The sequence below is a fragment of the Notamacropus eugenii genome, chromosome 1 (assembly GCF_028372415.1).
Source record: "Notamacropus eugenii isolate mMacEug1 chromosome 1, mMacEug1.pri_v2, whole genome shotgun sequence".
NCBI classification, from domain to species: domain Eukaryota; kingdom Metazoa; phylum Chordata; class Mammalia; order Diprotodontia; family Macropodidae; genus Notamacropus; species Notamacropus eugenii.
In genome coordinates this window covers 412489267-412502783 of record NC_092872.1, presented here as the reverse complement: position 1 = coordinate 412502783, position 13517 = coordinate 412489267, and the positions used below count along the sequence as shown (strand labels likewise).

The 13517-nt window shown below is 42.3% G+C and overlaps 1 protein-coding gene across 1 annotated transcript in view; it reads right to left on the bottom strand.

Moving 5' to 3' along the window:
• The window catches only part of HRH2 (histamine receptor H2), a 52076-nt gene extending 40820 nt beyond the window's left edge, over positions 1-11256 (bottom strand). The window contains 1 exon segment of the mRNA XM_072631072.1: positions 10840-11256. The gene's annotated coding sequence lies outside the window, so the exon portion shown is untranslated.
• Positions 11257-13517: the final 2261 nt, after the last annotated feature.

The window sequence follows — 13517 nt, the reverse complement described above, 5'->3', positions numbered from 1 at the left end:
AAGAAAGTCACTGAGTGTGAGTGTGGGCTGGGGTGTGTAGGTGGCCAAGACCACAGGCTGGATCCTTCTGATTCACAGCTCCACACTTTAGCTCTCCCCCTCACAGCTCCCTGGGCCTCCCTGGCTTCCTCTGGCCGTGTCCCAGATGCTTCCCACCAGGCTCGATGCCCCACATTGGCCTGGCGCTCGGAGTCCCTAGATCCCCTCCGTGGGAGCCTCAGGCTTCATGCTGAGCAGAGGGCTAAGTGCTCTGGGCTCAGAGATCTTCCAGCCTCCACCCAAGTTGACTGATTTCTAAGGCTGCTGCTTTCTCCTTGCTTTGCTTTTAGTCCTTAGCGCTCAAGTGGGGATTTCATTCTCTTTTAAAAGGTCGATGCATTACCTCATTATGCAGAGAAGCTGACAGAGGCTCTCATTTGTTTTAAAAGTACTTTCCATCCAAAATGGTCCCTCTGCACCTCAGGCCATTCCCTTCATTCTACCACCCCCTCCTTTTTCTGCGACTATCTCTTTTCTTCTTCTTCAGAAGCCCGGAAAATAAGATGGCAGGAGCTGTATGCCAGTTTTAGGTAGATACAGAAAGAATTCCAGCTTCAGGCTTCTCAGGAAATGAACATTGCCAGAGGATGGGCAGATTATGGTCTTCCCTTCCCTCTGTAGCCATCCCACTCCTAAGTCTTTTACCCCCACCCCCATCCCATGCCCCAGTTGTCTTTGTGATTATTCCCTTTTCTTTCTGATCATGCTCCTTCCCCTCCTGTCATGATCTTCTACCAATCCCTTTTCTTCTCTCTACTCCCCTTTGTCCTCTATGACATCTCCTCACTCTTTAATCATCTCTCCCTCTCTTAGATCCCACTTTCCCTGTCTATAACTGTCTCTCTTCTCTCTGTTGTAAAGCATGGCCCTCTTCTTATTTCTCATATCTTTCTCTCTAAGAACATTCTCTCCTTTCTCTCTTCTCCCACCTTCTCCTTGCTCTCTGACCTTTCTGTTCCCTTCCTTCTGATCTTCTTCCCCTCTGTGACCATGGCCACCTCTAATTATTACTATTCCTTCCTTCTGATTCTCTTTTCTCCCTGTAATCATCTCCTTCCTTCTTTCTGACCACTTTTTTTCTTGTTCTTTAGCCCCTTTCTTAAGCACCTCTTCCCTTTGTGACCCTCATTCTTTCCCTCTGATCCTCTTCTCTCTGTGCAACTATACTTTCTCTTTCTGTGACATCAGTCTCTGCTCCCTTTCTCCCACTGTGATCATCTCTTCCCTGTTTCTAATCACTCTTTCTCATATCTACCCTATCTCCCTTTTCCCTCTAATTCTCTTTCCCCTCTGGGACTGCTCCCATTCCCCTCCCCTTCTCAGGACAATCTTTTCCTATCCAAACAAAATCCCATCTGGTCTCTGTTAAGTGTGTCCTTGGCATCCTAACATCCACATTCTAGGCTGTTCCAAGTGGAAAGTCTCTTGGTCAGTCCAACACAATGCATTTCTCTCCAGACAGAGATCCTGGGATCCTATCCTCTTTAGCAGCTGCAAGAACTTGAGACTGAAAATTTTAAAGCCAAGTTCCTCATTTGGGAAGACATATTGCTCTATGCTTATGGATGGGAAATGAAGCACTTCCTTCTCTATCACTGGCCAGGCAGAATGATGGCCATAGTGTTGGCCTACGTGCAGAGTATCCGCCTTCCTCTCCTCCACCTCTTGAAACTCCTTGCTCCATTAAAGATCTTGTTTAAAAGCCATCTTCTTCAAGAGGACTTTCCAGATTTTTTTAGTTGTCATTCTCCCTTCTCTCCCGCAAATCACCCAGTACTTATTTTGTATATCTCCTATTTACATATCTGTGCACATTATGTTCCCCAGTAAAATGTTAGCTCTTTGAAGACAAAGACTGACTTACTAATGCAAAAGTAACCTAGTAAGAAGTCAACAAATGCTGTCTGACATACGCCGCGCTAGTCTCTAGGTTTTCATGCCTCCCCCTATTGTTTTCCTACCTATTTGAATACTTTTTCTGAGTCTCCTTTACTGGATTATTGTCTGTTTCTATCCCTTATTCTTGGTGATCTCATTAGCTCCCATGGGTTCCATGATCATGTCCATGAAGATGACTCCCAGATCTGTATATCCAGCTCTAGTCTCCCTTCTGATCTCCAGTCTTATATCACCAACTGCTTGTTGGTTGTCTCCAAATGTATGTCCCAGAGGCATTTCGAACCCAATATGGCCATAACAGAACTCATTTATCTCTCTTCCTAATTGTTCAATTTATGTTGAAGGCACCAGCAACTTTAGACTCACCTAAACTTTTAGCCTCAGCATCAGAGAGAAACTCTTCAATTTTCCTCATTCCTTCTTGAAATCTCTAGCCTTTTTCAAGATTCTTCTCAAGTACTCCCTACAAAAGGCCTTTCTTGACTTTCCCATTTGTTCTTGATCCTCCTGAAACCACTTAGTATCTATTTTGCACATATTTTGGATTTGTTTATCTGTGCCCTGGATTTGGATCCCCAGTAGAATGAAAAACCTTAAAGGCAGGGACTGTTTTCACTTCTTAATCTTCATTTTCCTAGAGCCTGGCACAGTCCCTAGCACATAGAAGGTGCTTAATAAATGCTTATTGAATTAAATAGGGATCAGAAGGCACTGAGAAGCATGTAATTTTTAAAGACAATTTATAAACATTGATTTAAGCACTGTTATTCATTGAACCACATCAGTACTGACATCCTGAGAGAACTGTGAAAATTTTGTGAACCAAACTGACTCCATTTTGTAAAAGAGACTCCATTTTGAGCATTTTCCTGTAAATTCCACCTGCTTGCTAATTGTGAGAATTGAGTGACATCCTGTTTCATATCTGGAAAATTGCACCTGTTGTTCTCCCTTTCCCAACTTGGAAAGTCCCTAATCTTTTCTTCAGTTAGAAATCATACGATCCAATCTTGAATCCTGGTTTATATACTGTTAATTGCTTTCTTTTAATATATAAAGGTCTGTCTCCCCCTGTTTTTGGGGTCCAGTGCCAGGCTGAAGGAGACTGGTTTAGATTTGTTATGGAATTATCATGCATTGCTAAATAAATCAGTATGCTCGGAAACTCAAATCTTTATTTCCTTAGCTATTTCAGATTTCTTGTTACAGTCCTCAAATATGCTACTGAAAAAATGTAAGGGTTAGAAAAATAAAGTGAAGTGAGAGACAATAATAGCTAGAGGATAGCTCAAGTAGATTTAGGAAATATAGGAATATCTAGAAGAAGGGTATTGGGTAGACCTTCTCTGGAGGAGTTCTGGTTGAATATGAACAAGAGGGGTAGCTGGCTAATAATCTACACCAAGGGAGTGCGTGGCGCACCCCCCCTCCCCTGCCAGTGATTTCATAGATCCATGGAAGTTTTAAAATATGATCTGTCTTGTAGCTTTGGCATTCAATGCTCTAATATTCTATGAATCAGCAAGAAGAAAAGCAGTATGATGTCAGACTCAGCCTGTGGGCTTCAGGCAGCTGGCAAAACTCCTCAGTGAGTCTGAATCAGATTAAAATATAATTGGGAAATATGTAACAGAATAAATTAAAATGCAATATAACATTTGTTATATTTATAGTTTTCTAAGTCAATGTGCAGGAACACCACTGGTATAGTGGATAAAGAAGGAGAATGAGGAAGACCACAGTTTCAGACCTACCTGCATAAGAAAACATACTGGTTGTGTGATCTTGGGTAAGCCAGTTCAATGCTCACTGTCCCCAAGATAGTAATCTACGATTCTAAGATTGGCAACTGCTCTGTACCAGTAAAGGGAATTTTTCTCTCTGGAAGTTCTCACATTTGTTGTTGTTGTTGTTAGACTTCAGAGGGGACAAAGCAGATGGAGAAAGTGCCCCAAATTGTGCTAAATTAAGATCTCTTGAATGAAATGGGAATGTTTCACTTGGAGGAAAGAAAGAAAGACAAGATAATTTTCTCTGCATATCTGAAGAGCTAATGTAAGGAAGACAGTTGGGAAGAGTGTTGGATTTAGAGTCAAATGACACCAGTTCAAATCCTGGCTATGTCACTTTCTACCTGTGTAAATGTGGGCAATTATTTAATCTCCTGGGGTTTCTTTACCTGTAGAATGAGGGGGTTAAATTAGAGGATCTTTATGATATTTTTCAGTTCTGCATTTATGATCTTATTTTGTAGAGTTCTAAGGGGAGAACTAGGGAAGGAAGATTTTGACTCAAGAGATAGAAGAACTTCTTATCAGAGCAGTCCAGTCTAGTCAATTCGCTGGCTGTCTAAGGAATGAGAGAAGTCACTGGCAAAAGCTGCATGACTGACTGCTTGTTGGGATACCGACATATCATATAAACATGGATAAATTTATAAATTCATAGTGCACAGAGCACTGGGTCTGAAGTCAGAAAGATGCATCTTCATGAGTTCAAATCTGTCCTCAGACATTTCCTAGCTATGACCATGGGCAAGTTAACCCCATTGTCCTCAGTTTCCTCATCTGTAAAATGAACTGGAGAAGGAAAGGGCAAACTGTGCCAGTGTCTTTGCCAAGAAAAGCCCAAATGAGGTCACAGAGAGTAGGATACGACTGAAAATGACTGAACAACAAAGAATGTCAGGGTTAGTAGAAGGTCACTTAGGACAAACTGGAGGGCCACAAACAAGCAGCAAAATTCCTGGTTGCAGCCCAAATCAGATTACAAGTTGGAAGGAGCCTTAGAATGTAGCACAGAGAGCACAGAGGACCCTTGGCACATAGTATACAGGAATGTCAGTGCTAGAAGGGATCTTAGATCACAGGAAAAAAAATATGCTGGAGTTGGAACTGACCTTGGAGTATAGAGTTTTTAGAGATAGAAGGTATGTTAGAGATTATTTAGTCCAAAATCCCATTTCATAGAAAACTTCTCTCCAGTGTCTCATAGAGACAGGCAATTCTCTGACATTACGATGTCAAGTGTTGTGGCCTGAGATTTTCTTAGTTAATCATCTGCTAAAAATCTTTCAGGATATGACCCCTATATCTATTATTAAAGTGAACAATATGTTTATTGAAGTCACTTTCAGGGAAACTCTCAGCCAGTATCACTCATCCTGCAGCCCTGGGGTAGGGTATCCCTTAAGCCTTTCCATCCATTTCCAGCTGGAGAAACCTAACCTCCCTGTCAGACTTTCTGTAGCCTTAAGTCTGTAGGTCACCCTGAGGATAAGTCTTAGAGGCTGGGAAATGTGCTGGGAGCTCCAGCACATGGGATCTGGTTTTAGAGATCCTCCAGTCTAATATCCTCAGAGGAAGTAACTGAGGGCCAAAGGGGTGAAATGTCGCAAGGCAGCAGAGGCAATGGAGTGCCATCTGGATAGAGGGCTGGAGTTGGAGTGAGGTACACCTGAGTTCAAATCTGGCCTTATCAAATACTAACTAGCTGTGTGATGCTGGGAAAGTCCCTTTGTCTCTCTTAGTCTCAGTTTTCTCAACTGTAAAATAGGATAATAATAGCACAATAATTTCCTGGCAGAGTAGTCTCCAGGATCAACGAGGTAACATATGCCAAGCACTTTGCAAACCCGTTCATGTCAGTCATTATTATCACGACTAATAGTAATTGGAAGAACAAGTATCCAAATCCAAGTCCTCCAACTCCAAAACCCACACGCCTTCTCCAGTGGGATGACTCTTTGTACATAGGCAGAGTTTCTGGAACAGCTCTGAGTCCTATCTGAGATGATCCCACCCCTAACTTCAAGGATGGCCATGGCAGAATGCTGGAGAGACTGTAGGTCCACTCCCCCCAAGGCACCTCTGACAGGTTGGAGACCTCTCAGTGCTTGGGACCTTTAAGATATAGTAAGCTTGGTTTCTGTTTTCAGTTGCACTTTAAAGTTTGCTAAGTACTTACCTCAGTTTAACAAGCCCAAGCAGCAGATAGTATGAGGAAAATGATCTCTACAGGAGGCAAGTAAGACCCAGAGAGAAGTGTAAGTCTCTTTCCCTTTCCTCCCTCTCCCCAAGGGAATTAAGGCACAGAGATGAGAAGGCGCTTATCCAGAGCCTTAGCTAGTCATTTCTCTTTTCTGTCTTATCTTATTTGATCATTACAACTATCTTGGGAGTTAGATACTATTATTACCTCCATTTTACAGATGAGGAAACTGGGGCAGGCATTGGTTAAGTGATTTGCCCACTGAGTAAGTAACTGAGGCTGGACTCAGTTGAACTTAGGTCTTTCTGACTCCAGGTACTACCTACAGTCTCAGTGAATAGTGCGCTGGGATCAGAACTTTCTCTTCCTGATGCCAAATCTGTAGCTATCTCCACTGCACCAAGTTTTCCAGTACTTCCACTGTAATCCCTTCTACAACAAATCTGAACTCAAATACCTCCAGTGATAGGAAACTTTCTGTCTCAAGGTAGCTCAGTGGATAGAGTGCTGGACTTAGAGTCAGGAAGACCTGAGTTCAAATCCAACCTTAGAAACTTACTAGCTATGTGACCATCTGGAAGTCATTTAACCCCAGTCTACCTTAGTGTCTTCATTTATAAAAGGCGGGTGATAATAGCATCTACCTTCCAGGGTTATTGTGAGAATCAAATGAGACAATATATGTAAAATACTTTGCAAACTTTGAAATGTTAATTATTATTTTATTGGTATTATGATGGTGATGATGATGATGTCTGCAGGCAGTCTATTCTACTTTTGAATAATTCTAATTATTAGGAAGCTTTTTCTTCTGTCAAGTTGAAATTTGTCTGCCTTCAACTTCCTCATTACACCTACTTATTCCCTTTGGGGCTAAAAAGAATGAGTCCAATCCCCCTCCTAGACATCAGAGGCAGCAGGAGGCACTAGATTCTGGTGGGAGCTACATGTCCACGGTGATATTTGGACAGCTACTACTAGTTCCTCTTGGGAGGGAGAAGCAGAGCAGACCCCGGACTGCCAATCTTTTATGGTTGCCCTTGACTCTCTGGGCAAAGAGTCACCCCACCTTTGAATCTCAAAGTCTTAGAACATTTTTCTGAAGCTATCTGGGTTGCACCAACTCTGGCTACCTTGGGCACAAGCAAACTCCTTCCTCCCTACTCTAATACAAGGTTTCTGGCCTGCTCAGCCACAGATGTGTCTCACCGGTATCCAAGTTCTTAGTCCTATGCCTGTTAGCTGAAGAGAGGACAACCTTTAAACTATCTGGTCTTGACTACCTCTTAACTTTTCTTCACAAATCCTCTACTTCTTTTCTATGTTCTACCCTTTGAAACCTCCTTTCTGACTTTCTTTTCCCTCAACTTGGTTTTGTTGGAGCTTTGAAAACCTGTGGCTTTAGCCAATTCTGGAGGTGGTGGTGGTGGAGGTGTTGGTGGTGATATGTGTCACATTTTAGGGAGGACATTGTTAAGGGGCAGTAAGTCTAAAGAAATGGTTATAGGACTATAGGATCATTGATTTAGAGCTAGAAGGGACTTTAGAGGCCAAATCTTATCCCCTCATTTTACAAATGAGGACACTGAGGCACAAGGGAGTTAAGTGACTTGCCCAGGGTCATACAGTTAGTTAATTGCCTGAGTTGGGAGTTGAAACAAGGTCTTTTTGACATCAGGTCTAAAGTCCTATCCATTATACCTTGCTACTCTTCTGACCAAGGTTGGATGGGGACTAGAGACCACGGCATGCAAAGGCCTGTTGAAGGAACCTGGAATATTTAGACTGGAGGAGAGAAGACAGGGGAGGAAGTCATGATTGTTGTCTTCAACCAAGGCCTTGGATGCATAGTACAAGTGAAAGTCAAGGAGACAGGGATTTGAGATTTGAGTTCTGGATAAACCCCTTTCATCCTTGGACAAGTAACTTTCTCCCTGTTTCTTTATCTGTATAATGAGGGAGATTGGATTAGATGGTCTCTAAAGTTCTAGAATGTCAATAGGGACATTCTGCAGTGTGTTCTCTAGAGTCCCTTTAATCTCCGACATTCTGTTCTGTGCTTTGTCTTCTTCCAACTCTGACAATCTCTGTTTTCTAAATTTTCTATGCCTGCTATTTAGCATTCTGTCTAGCCCTGACATGCTGTGTTTTAATGGGCTTGTCCCTAACCTCCCTGGATCACCCTACTTTTCCATTGACAGGAATTTCCTTCTTTTAGCAGTACTAAATTCTTGTATAAGATAAATCTTACTTCCTCTTGTACGTGCCTCAGTCAGGATGGGAAACAGCTGGTCCTTCAATTCCCTCCTCACAAGCATTCTGCAGATTGTCTGGAGGTTCAGGACCAGGTAATCATCAACCCACACATCATTGGCTGTCCTGCTCTCAGTGCTGGCAATGTGGCATGATGTTAGGGCACTGGATTTGGATCCAAAACACCTAGATTTGACCCTCAACTCTGTGACCTACTACTAACTGCATGATTTTAGGAAAATTACTTTCTCTCTCTGGTCCTCAGTTTCTCCATTTGTAAAATAAAGGAAGTAGGACTATAGATGGCTTCCAAGATCCCTGATAGCTTTAATATTTTGTGACTCCTATTAACTAGGAGCAACCAGGAACACCTTGGAAGATGGGGCATGGTGAGCATTCAAATGAACCAGAAGAGACCAGGAGGATTTGAAGGAAGACATTTCCCCACATTCTCAATGAGCTAGGTCAATCAAGTAGGTCCGTCTTAAAGGGCTCCTTCCTTCCCTGTCAGTCCTTTCTCCTTAGCTAGCTCTCTACCATCCTTAGTATGCCAGGAAACCTCAGCTACTGTACTGATCTCACATGCCCTGTATGGTCCACCCTCCCTGAAACGTATCTTGTGCTTTAAGTGGCAATTACATTTCACTTAGATTTTCAAGAGGCATTTCAAGTAGTGGTTCTGACCTCTTTGCCTTTTTAGCAAACTCTGCCAGGAATGGATGGTTATTAACATTTTAAAGATGAAACTGAAGTATAGCTGCCCTTTCCCAGTCAGATTGGAGTAAAAGGTTGGAGCCCATATGTATCACAGATTAACAGAATGTTAGGGCTGGAAAGGTCTGCAGCTGGAACATCAAGACTAGATAAGAACTGGGAGGGACATTAGAACACATTAGAGCTGGAAGGGACTATTTTGCAAATGAGGAAATTGAGGCCCAAGAGGGAAGGTGACTTGTCAAAGAATGCACAGTGAATTAAAGGCAAAGACTAGCACTAGAACCCAGATGTCTCTTCTCCAAGTTGCTTGGTGTGTAAGCCTAGCCTGGCTCTATTTGGTGATTTCAGATATATAATGGGGTAGAAAACATTGAGAATGGAAGGTGAGACCTTGTTTCCATATCCCAGCTTCTCCACTAACTTACTCTGTCACCTTGCTCCCTCATTTATATAATGAGAGTTAAATTAGATTATTTTTAAGATAGCTTTCAGCTCTAATAGTTTGTATTTCTTGATTTGAGGAAAGATAAACGAAGGTGGATTGCCCTTCACACATGTGGTACTCTCCCCTTTCACAGCTCCATCCAAATCTGTTTCCTAGAAATATAAGAATGGCATAACTCCAAAGTAGGCAGGCAGGTAAGGAGCTTTCTGGGACCCTCTTGGGGGTCAACTTCTGGATTCCCTTAAACTGAAATTCAGGAAGAAGGGAAAAAAACAACAACCCCAGGTCAGACTCCTGCTTTGGGTAGGGGCTCAGAATCTCATTGCCGGAAGGAAACTTAGAGGTGATTTAATTTAACCTCTGCCTGAAGTCAATATTTCCTCTGCCACATCCTCTTGAGATATAAGATCTCTTCCAACTCTAGGCTTATAAGACTTCATGATTCCAAGATTCTATAATTCTAAAATCCCATGAGTTCATGATTCCAAGATTCTAATATTCCAATAGACTGTCTTGATAAATTTCAAGACTTCATAATTATATGATTTCAAAATTTGAAAATTCTCAAATTCTAAGTTTCTGAGGAACTAAGGTCCCAAAGTTTCATAAGTCTAACATTCCAATCTTACATGATTTTAAAACACCATGAATAATCACGCAGAATAGGTCTGAGGGGCTCCACATCTACGGAGATATTGCTCATGGCCCTTTGTATATAACGCTTCTACTTACACAGCCCTTACACCCAGGTACACAGTTGTGTCCAGCTTTTGGCACACAGTCGCATGGGAGAAGAGGAGTCATTGAGTTTCATACATTTGGTAGTCACCTTGGGGGAAGCTGTGCTTCATAACCCCAAAAGATTTACATAGTCACACACCTGAATGCTTAGCTTGCTAAAGCCAAATGAATAGTTTTGAGATAAAGAGATTTGAGTCTAAGGGGACTCAAGCTGTATGTAGATTCTTTTTGATGCTTTCTGCCAAGGACCTGGCTGTGCTATGGGCAAGCAGAGTGGAGATATTCCTAAGGCCCAGGCACTGATCCACCTTGAGAAACTGTGCATGAGAAGCCACAATAAAACTCCGTGGGTAGGAAAAACGATTTCCCTACCAGGGATGATGTGGCAGCAGTTCAGAAGATATGTGACTAATGAAATGCTGTGATAAGCCCACTCAGATAATTCCTGTTACTTTCCAAATCTACCTCTAAATCGACTCCCCCAGGCTCCTTTAGCCTTCAGGTAACTGTATCACATTTCAACCTCATTTCCCAGCCTTAAAGAACTCTAGCCCTCCCAAAGCCCTTCAGGGAAATCAGGCATTCAGACTCTTCCTTAGACCTCCTCATGTGGCCGCAGATTTCTTTTCTACCACTCACCCCATCTAGGTAGGTTTCATCCCTTTGCCTATATTGCACCCACTTCCTGCTCAGCGCCAAAGAATATTCAAATTGGGAGGGGGGATATAAAGACAATAAAGTGTGCACTACTGTACCTGATGCAGTCAGCTGCTGGAGGATTTGCTGACAGGATAGGAGAGCCCCTGATTCTCAGTGCCTCTCGTGGTCTGTCTCCCTGGCTCAACTTCCTGCAGCACCCGATTTAACGACTTGGAGCTCTCGGAGACCCCAATAGGATGGCAGTGGTTATAATGAGTGACAGAGGTTTTACTCCCTCCCTCTGCTTCCTCCCTCTTCTCTTCTCTCTCTCTCTCTCTCTCTCTCTCTCTCTCTCTCTCTCTCTCTCTCTCTCTCTCTCTCTCTCTCTCTCTCTCTCTCTCTCTCTCTCTCTTTCTCTCTCTCTCTCTCTCTCTTTCTCTCTGTCTCTCTCTCTGTCTCAGTCTCTCTGTCTCTCTCTCTTTCTCTCTCTCTCTTTCTCTGTCCCTTTCTCTATCTCTATCGCGCGCGCGCGCACACACACACAGAGACAGGCAGTATGTATATGTGAGTCACAGTCAGAGTGGGAGGGATCAGATATTTGACTGCAGAGTAAGTGGAGATGATGAAAATATCCCCAGTGATTTTAGAATCATAGAATGCCATTGCTGTATGGAAACTTAAAGCAATGACTAGAGAATATTAGAAGGGCATAGAAATTTAGAATACAGAACACAGAATATCAGAGGAGGACAGTCTTAAAACACACAACATAGAAGATCAAAGCTGAAAGGGACCTTAAGTCACAGAACTTGCCCAAGGTCAGGAGCCCGAACCTCAACTTCCTGATTCATAGAATGTGGATAAAATTTCTGCATGACCACCTCCTCTCTTGTGGACTAGGTGGCTTTTGAGATGCCTTCTGACTCTGGGATACTGTGTATGACAGTGCTTTGTAAACTTTAACATAATGAAAGAATAGGAGTTATTTATTTGTTCACTTATTTATTTATTTATTTGTCCATCAAGGTCCATGACAAAAGCTACCTTACCCAGGAGGTCTTCCCCAATTCCCCTACCCTGATGTATGCATCATATATCACTTTTATATACTACCTTTTATCAGAGCTCTTAGGTCCTTAACTGTCTTCTAGACTGTCAATTTCTACTTCTAGTCTTGTCAATTTCATCTCTTTTTCAGTGAAAGACAGGGTTAGTTGTTGAATTGAATTTGGATTCCCTTTGCATGAATCTGTGAAGTTTTCCAGAGATAGAGGGGGGTCCTAATATAGGGCATCTATGACCTTGAACAGTAAGGCAGTACCAATACTACCTTGCCCCTTACCCCTAGACTGTGGGATGTCTAGTCCCTGGGTAGCACTTCTCTGCTGTTCTCTCTCACTTAGTGATCTCATTGGCTCCCATGGGTACACTGATTAATTCTATACAGATAACTCCTCTAGTTCCACATCACCAACTGCCCATTGGATGCCCGATACGTATTTCAAACCCAGTATTATCTTTTTCTCCACACCCACCCCTCTTTTATACTGCTGTCTTCTTGTTGAGGGTACCACAATCCTTCAAGTTGGAAGTCATCCTTGACTTTTACAAAGGGGAGGGGCTCACTTCATATATCCAATTACTTGCCAAATTTTGTTGCTTTTACCTCCATGGAATCTTTCATGTATATTCCCTTCTCCACATTTATATGGCCACCATCCTAGTTCTGTCTCTTATTGCCTCAAAGCATAGGTCTGATCATGTCATCCACTACTCATTAAATTACAGTGGCTCCCTATTGCTTCTAAGATCAGATATAAATTCCTCTGTTTGACTTTAAGGCTCTTAACAACCTGACCCCTTGCTATCTTTCTTGTTGTCTCACTTATTTTCTCTTTGATCTGCCCATACTGACTTACTTGCTGTTTCTCATACATAAGCCTCTGTTTCCTGGCTCTATGCCCTCAGACTGGATGCCCGCCTATGCCTTTTTACTTGCATACACCTCCTAGGTTTTCTTCAACATCAGCTAAAATGCTGTCTTCTTCAGAAGGCTTTTTCTGACTCCCACAGCTGCTAGTGTTGCCTTGTATCTATTCTGCATATATCATCTATATAAGTACTTATGTACATGCTGCCTACCTTATTAGAATATAAGTTCTCTAAAGTCAAAGACCATCTTATGGACCCTCAGCACTTAGCACAGGGTTGGGATATAGTGTTTAATAAATGTTTGTTGAATGATTGATTGATATTCTTTCCAGTGTCTCTAGATCCCATGAACAGCTTGGGGTTTGGTGAATAATTAAAGAGAGCTTTGTATGAAAGTCTAAGGACATTTGACTTTGTGAGCCATGGGAAGGTATTGAAGAAAAACATTAGTGCCCCTCGGACCACCAACCACCTGCTAAGAAATGTGATTTTAGTTTCATCATTGATCTTGACTAACTGTGGCCCTGGGCAAGTTACTCCTTTTTGGGCCATGTTTTTTTTCCCCATCTATAGAAAGAAAGGGTGGGGTGATTTCAAAGCTCATTTCAAGCTCAAGGATGCTATGTTATTGTAGGGAGACAGTGAGGTTTTACATTGTCCAGAAATCAGTGGTAAAAGCCAGACTTTTTTTTTTGGTTGTTGTTACTGATAAGCAGAAATAGTTTAGGCAAGAAAGTGAACAAGGATCATGCCTCCTTTTCTTATCATTTGTTATTGCTTAACTTTTCATCTTAGTAAAAGATGGTATAGGGAGTAAAGTGGGCTTCATGCTCCAGACTTTACACACATTCTGTGGCTTTTT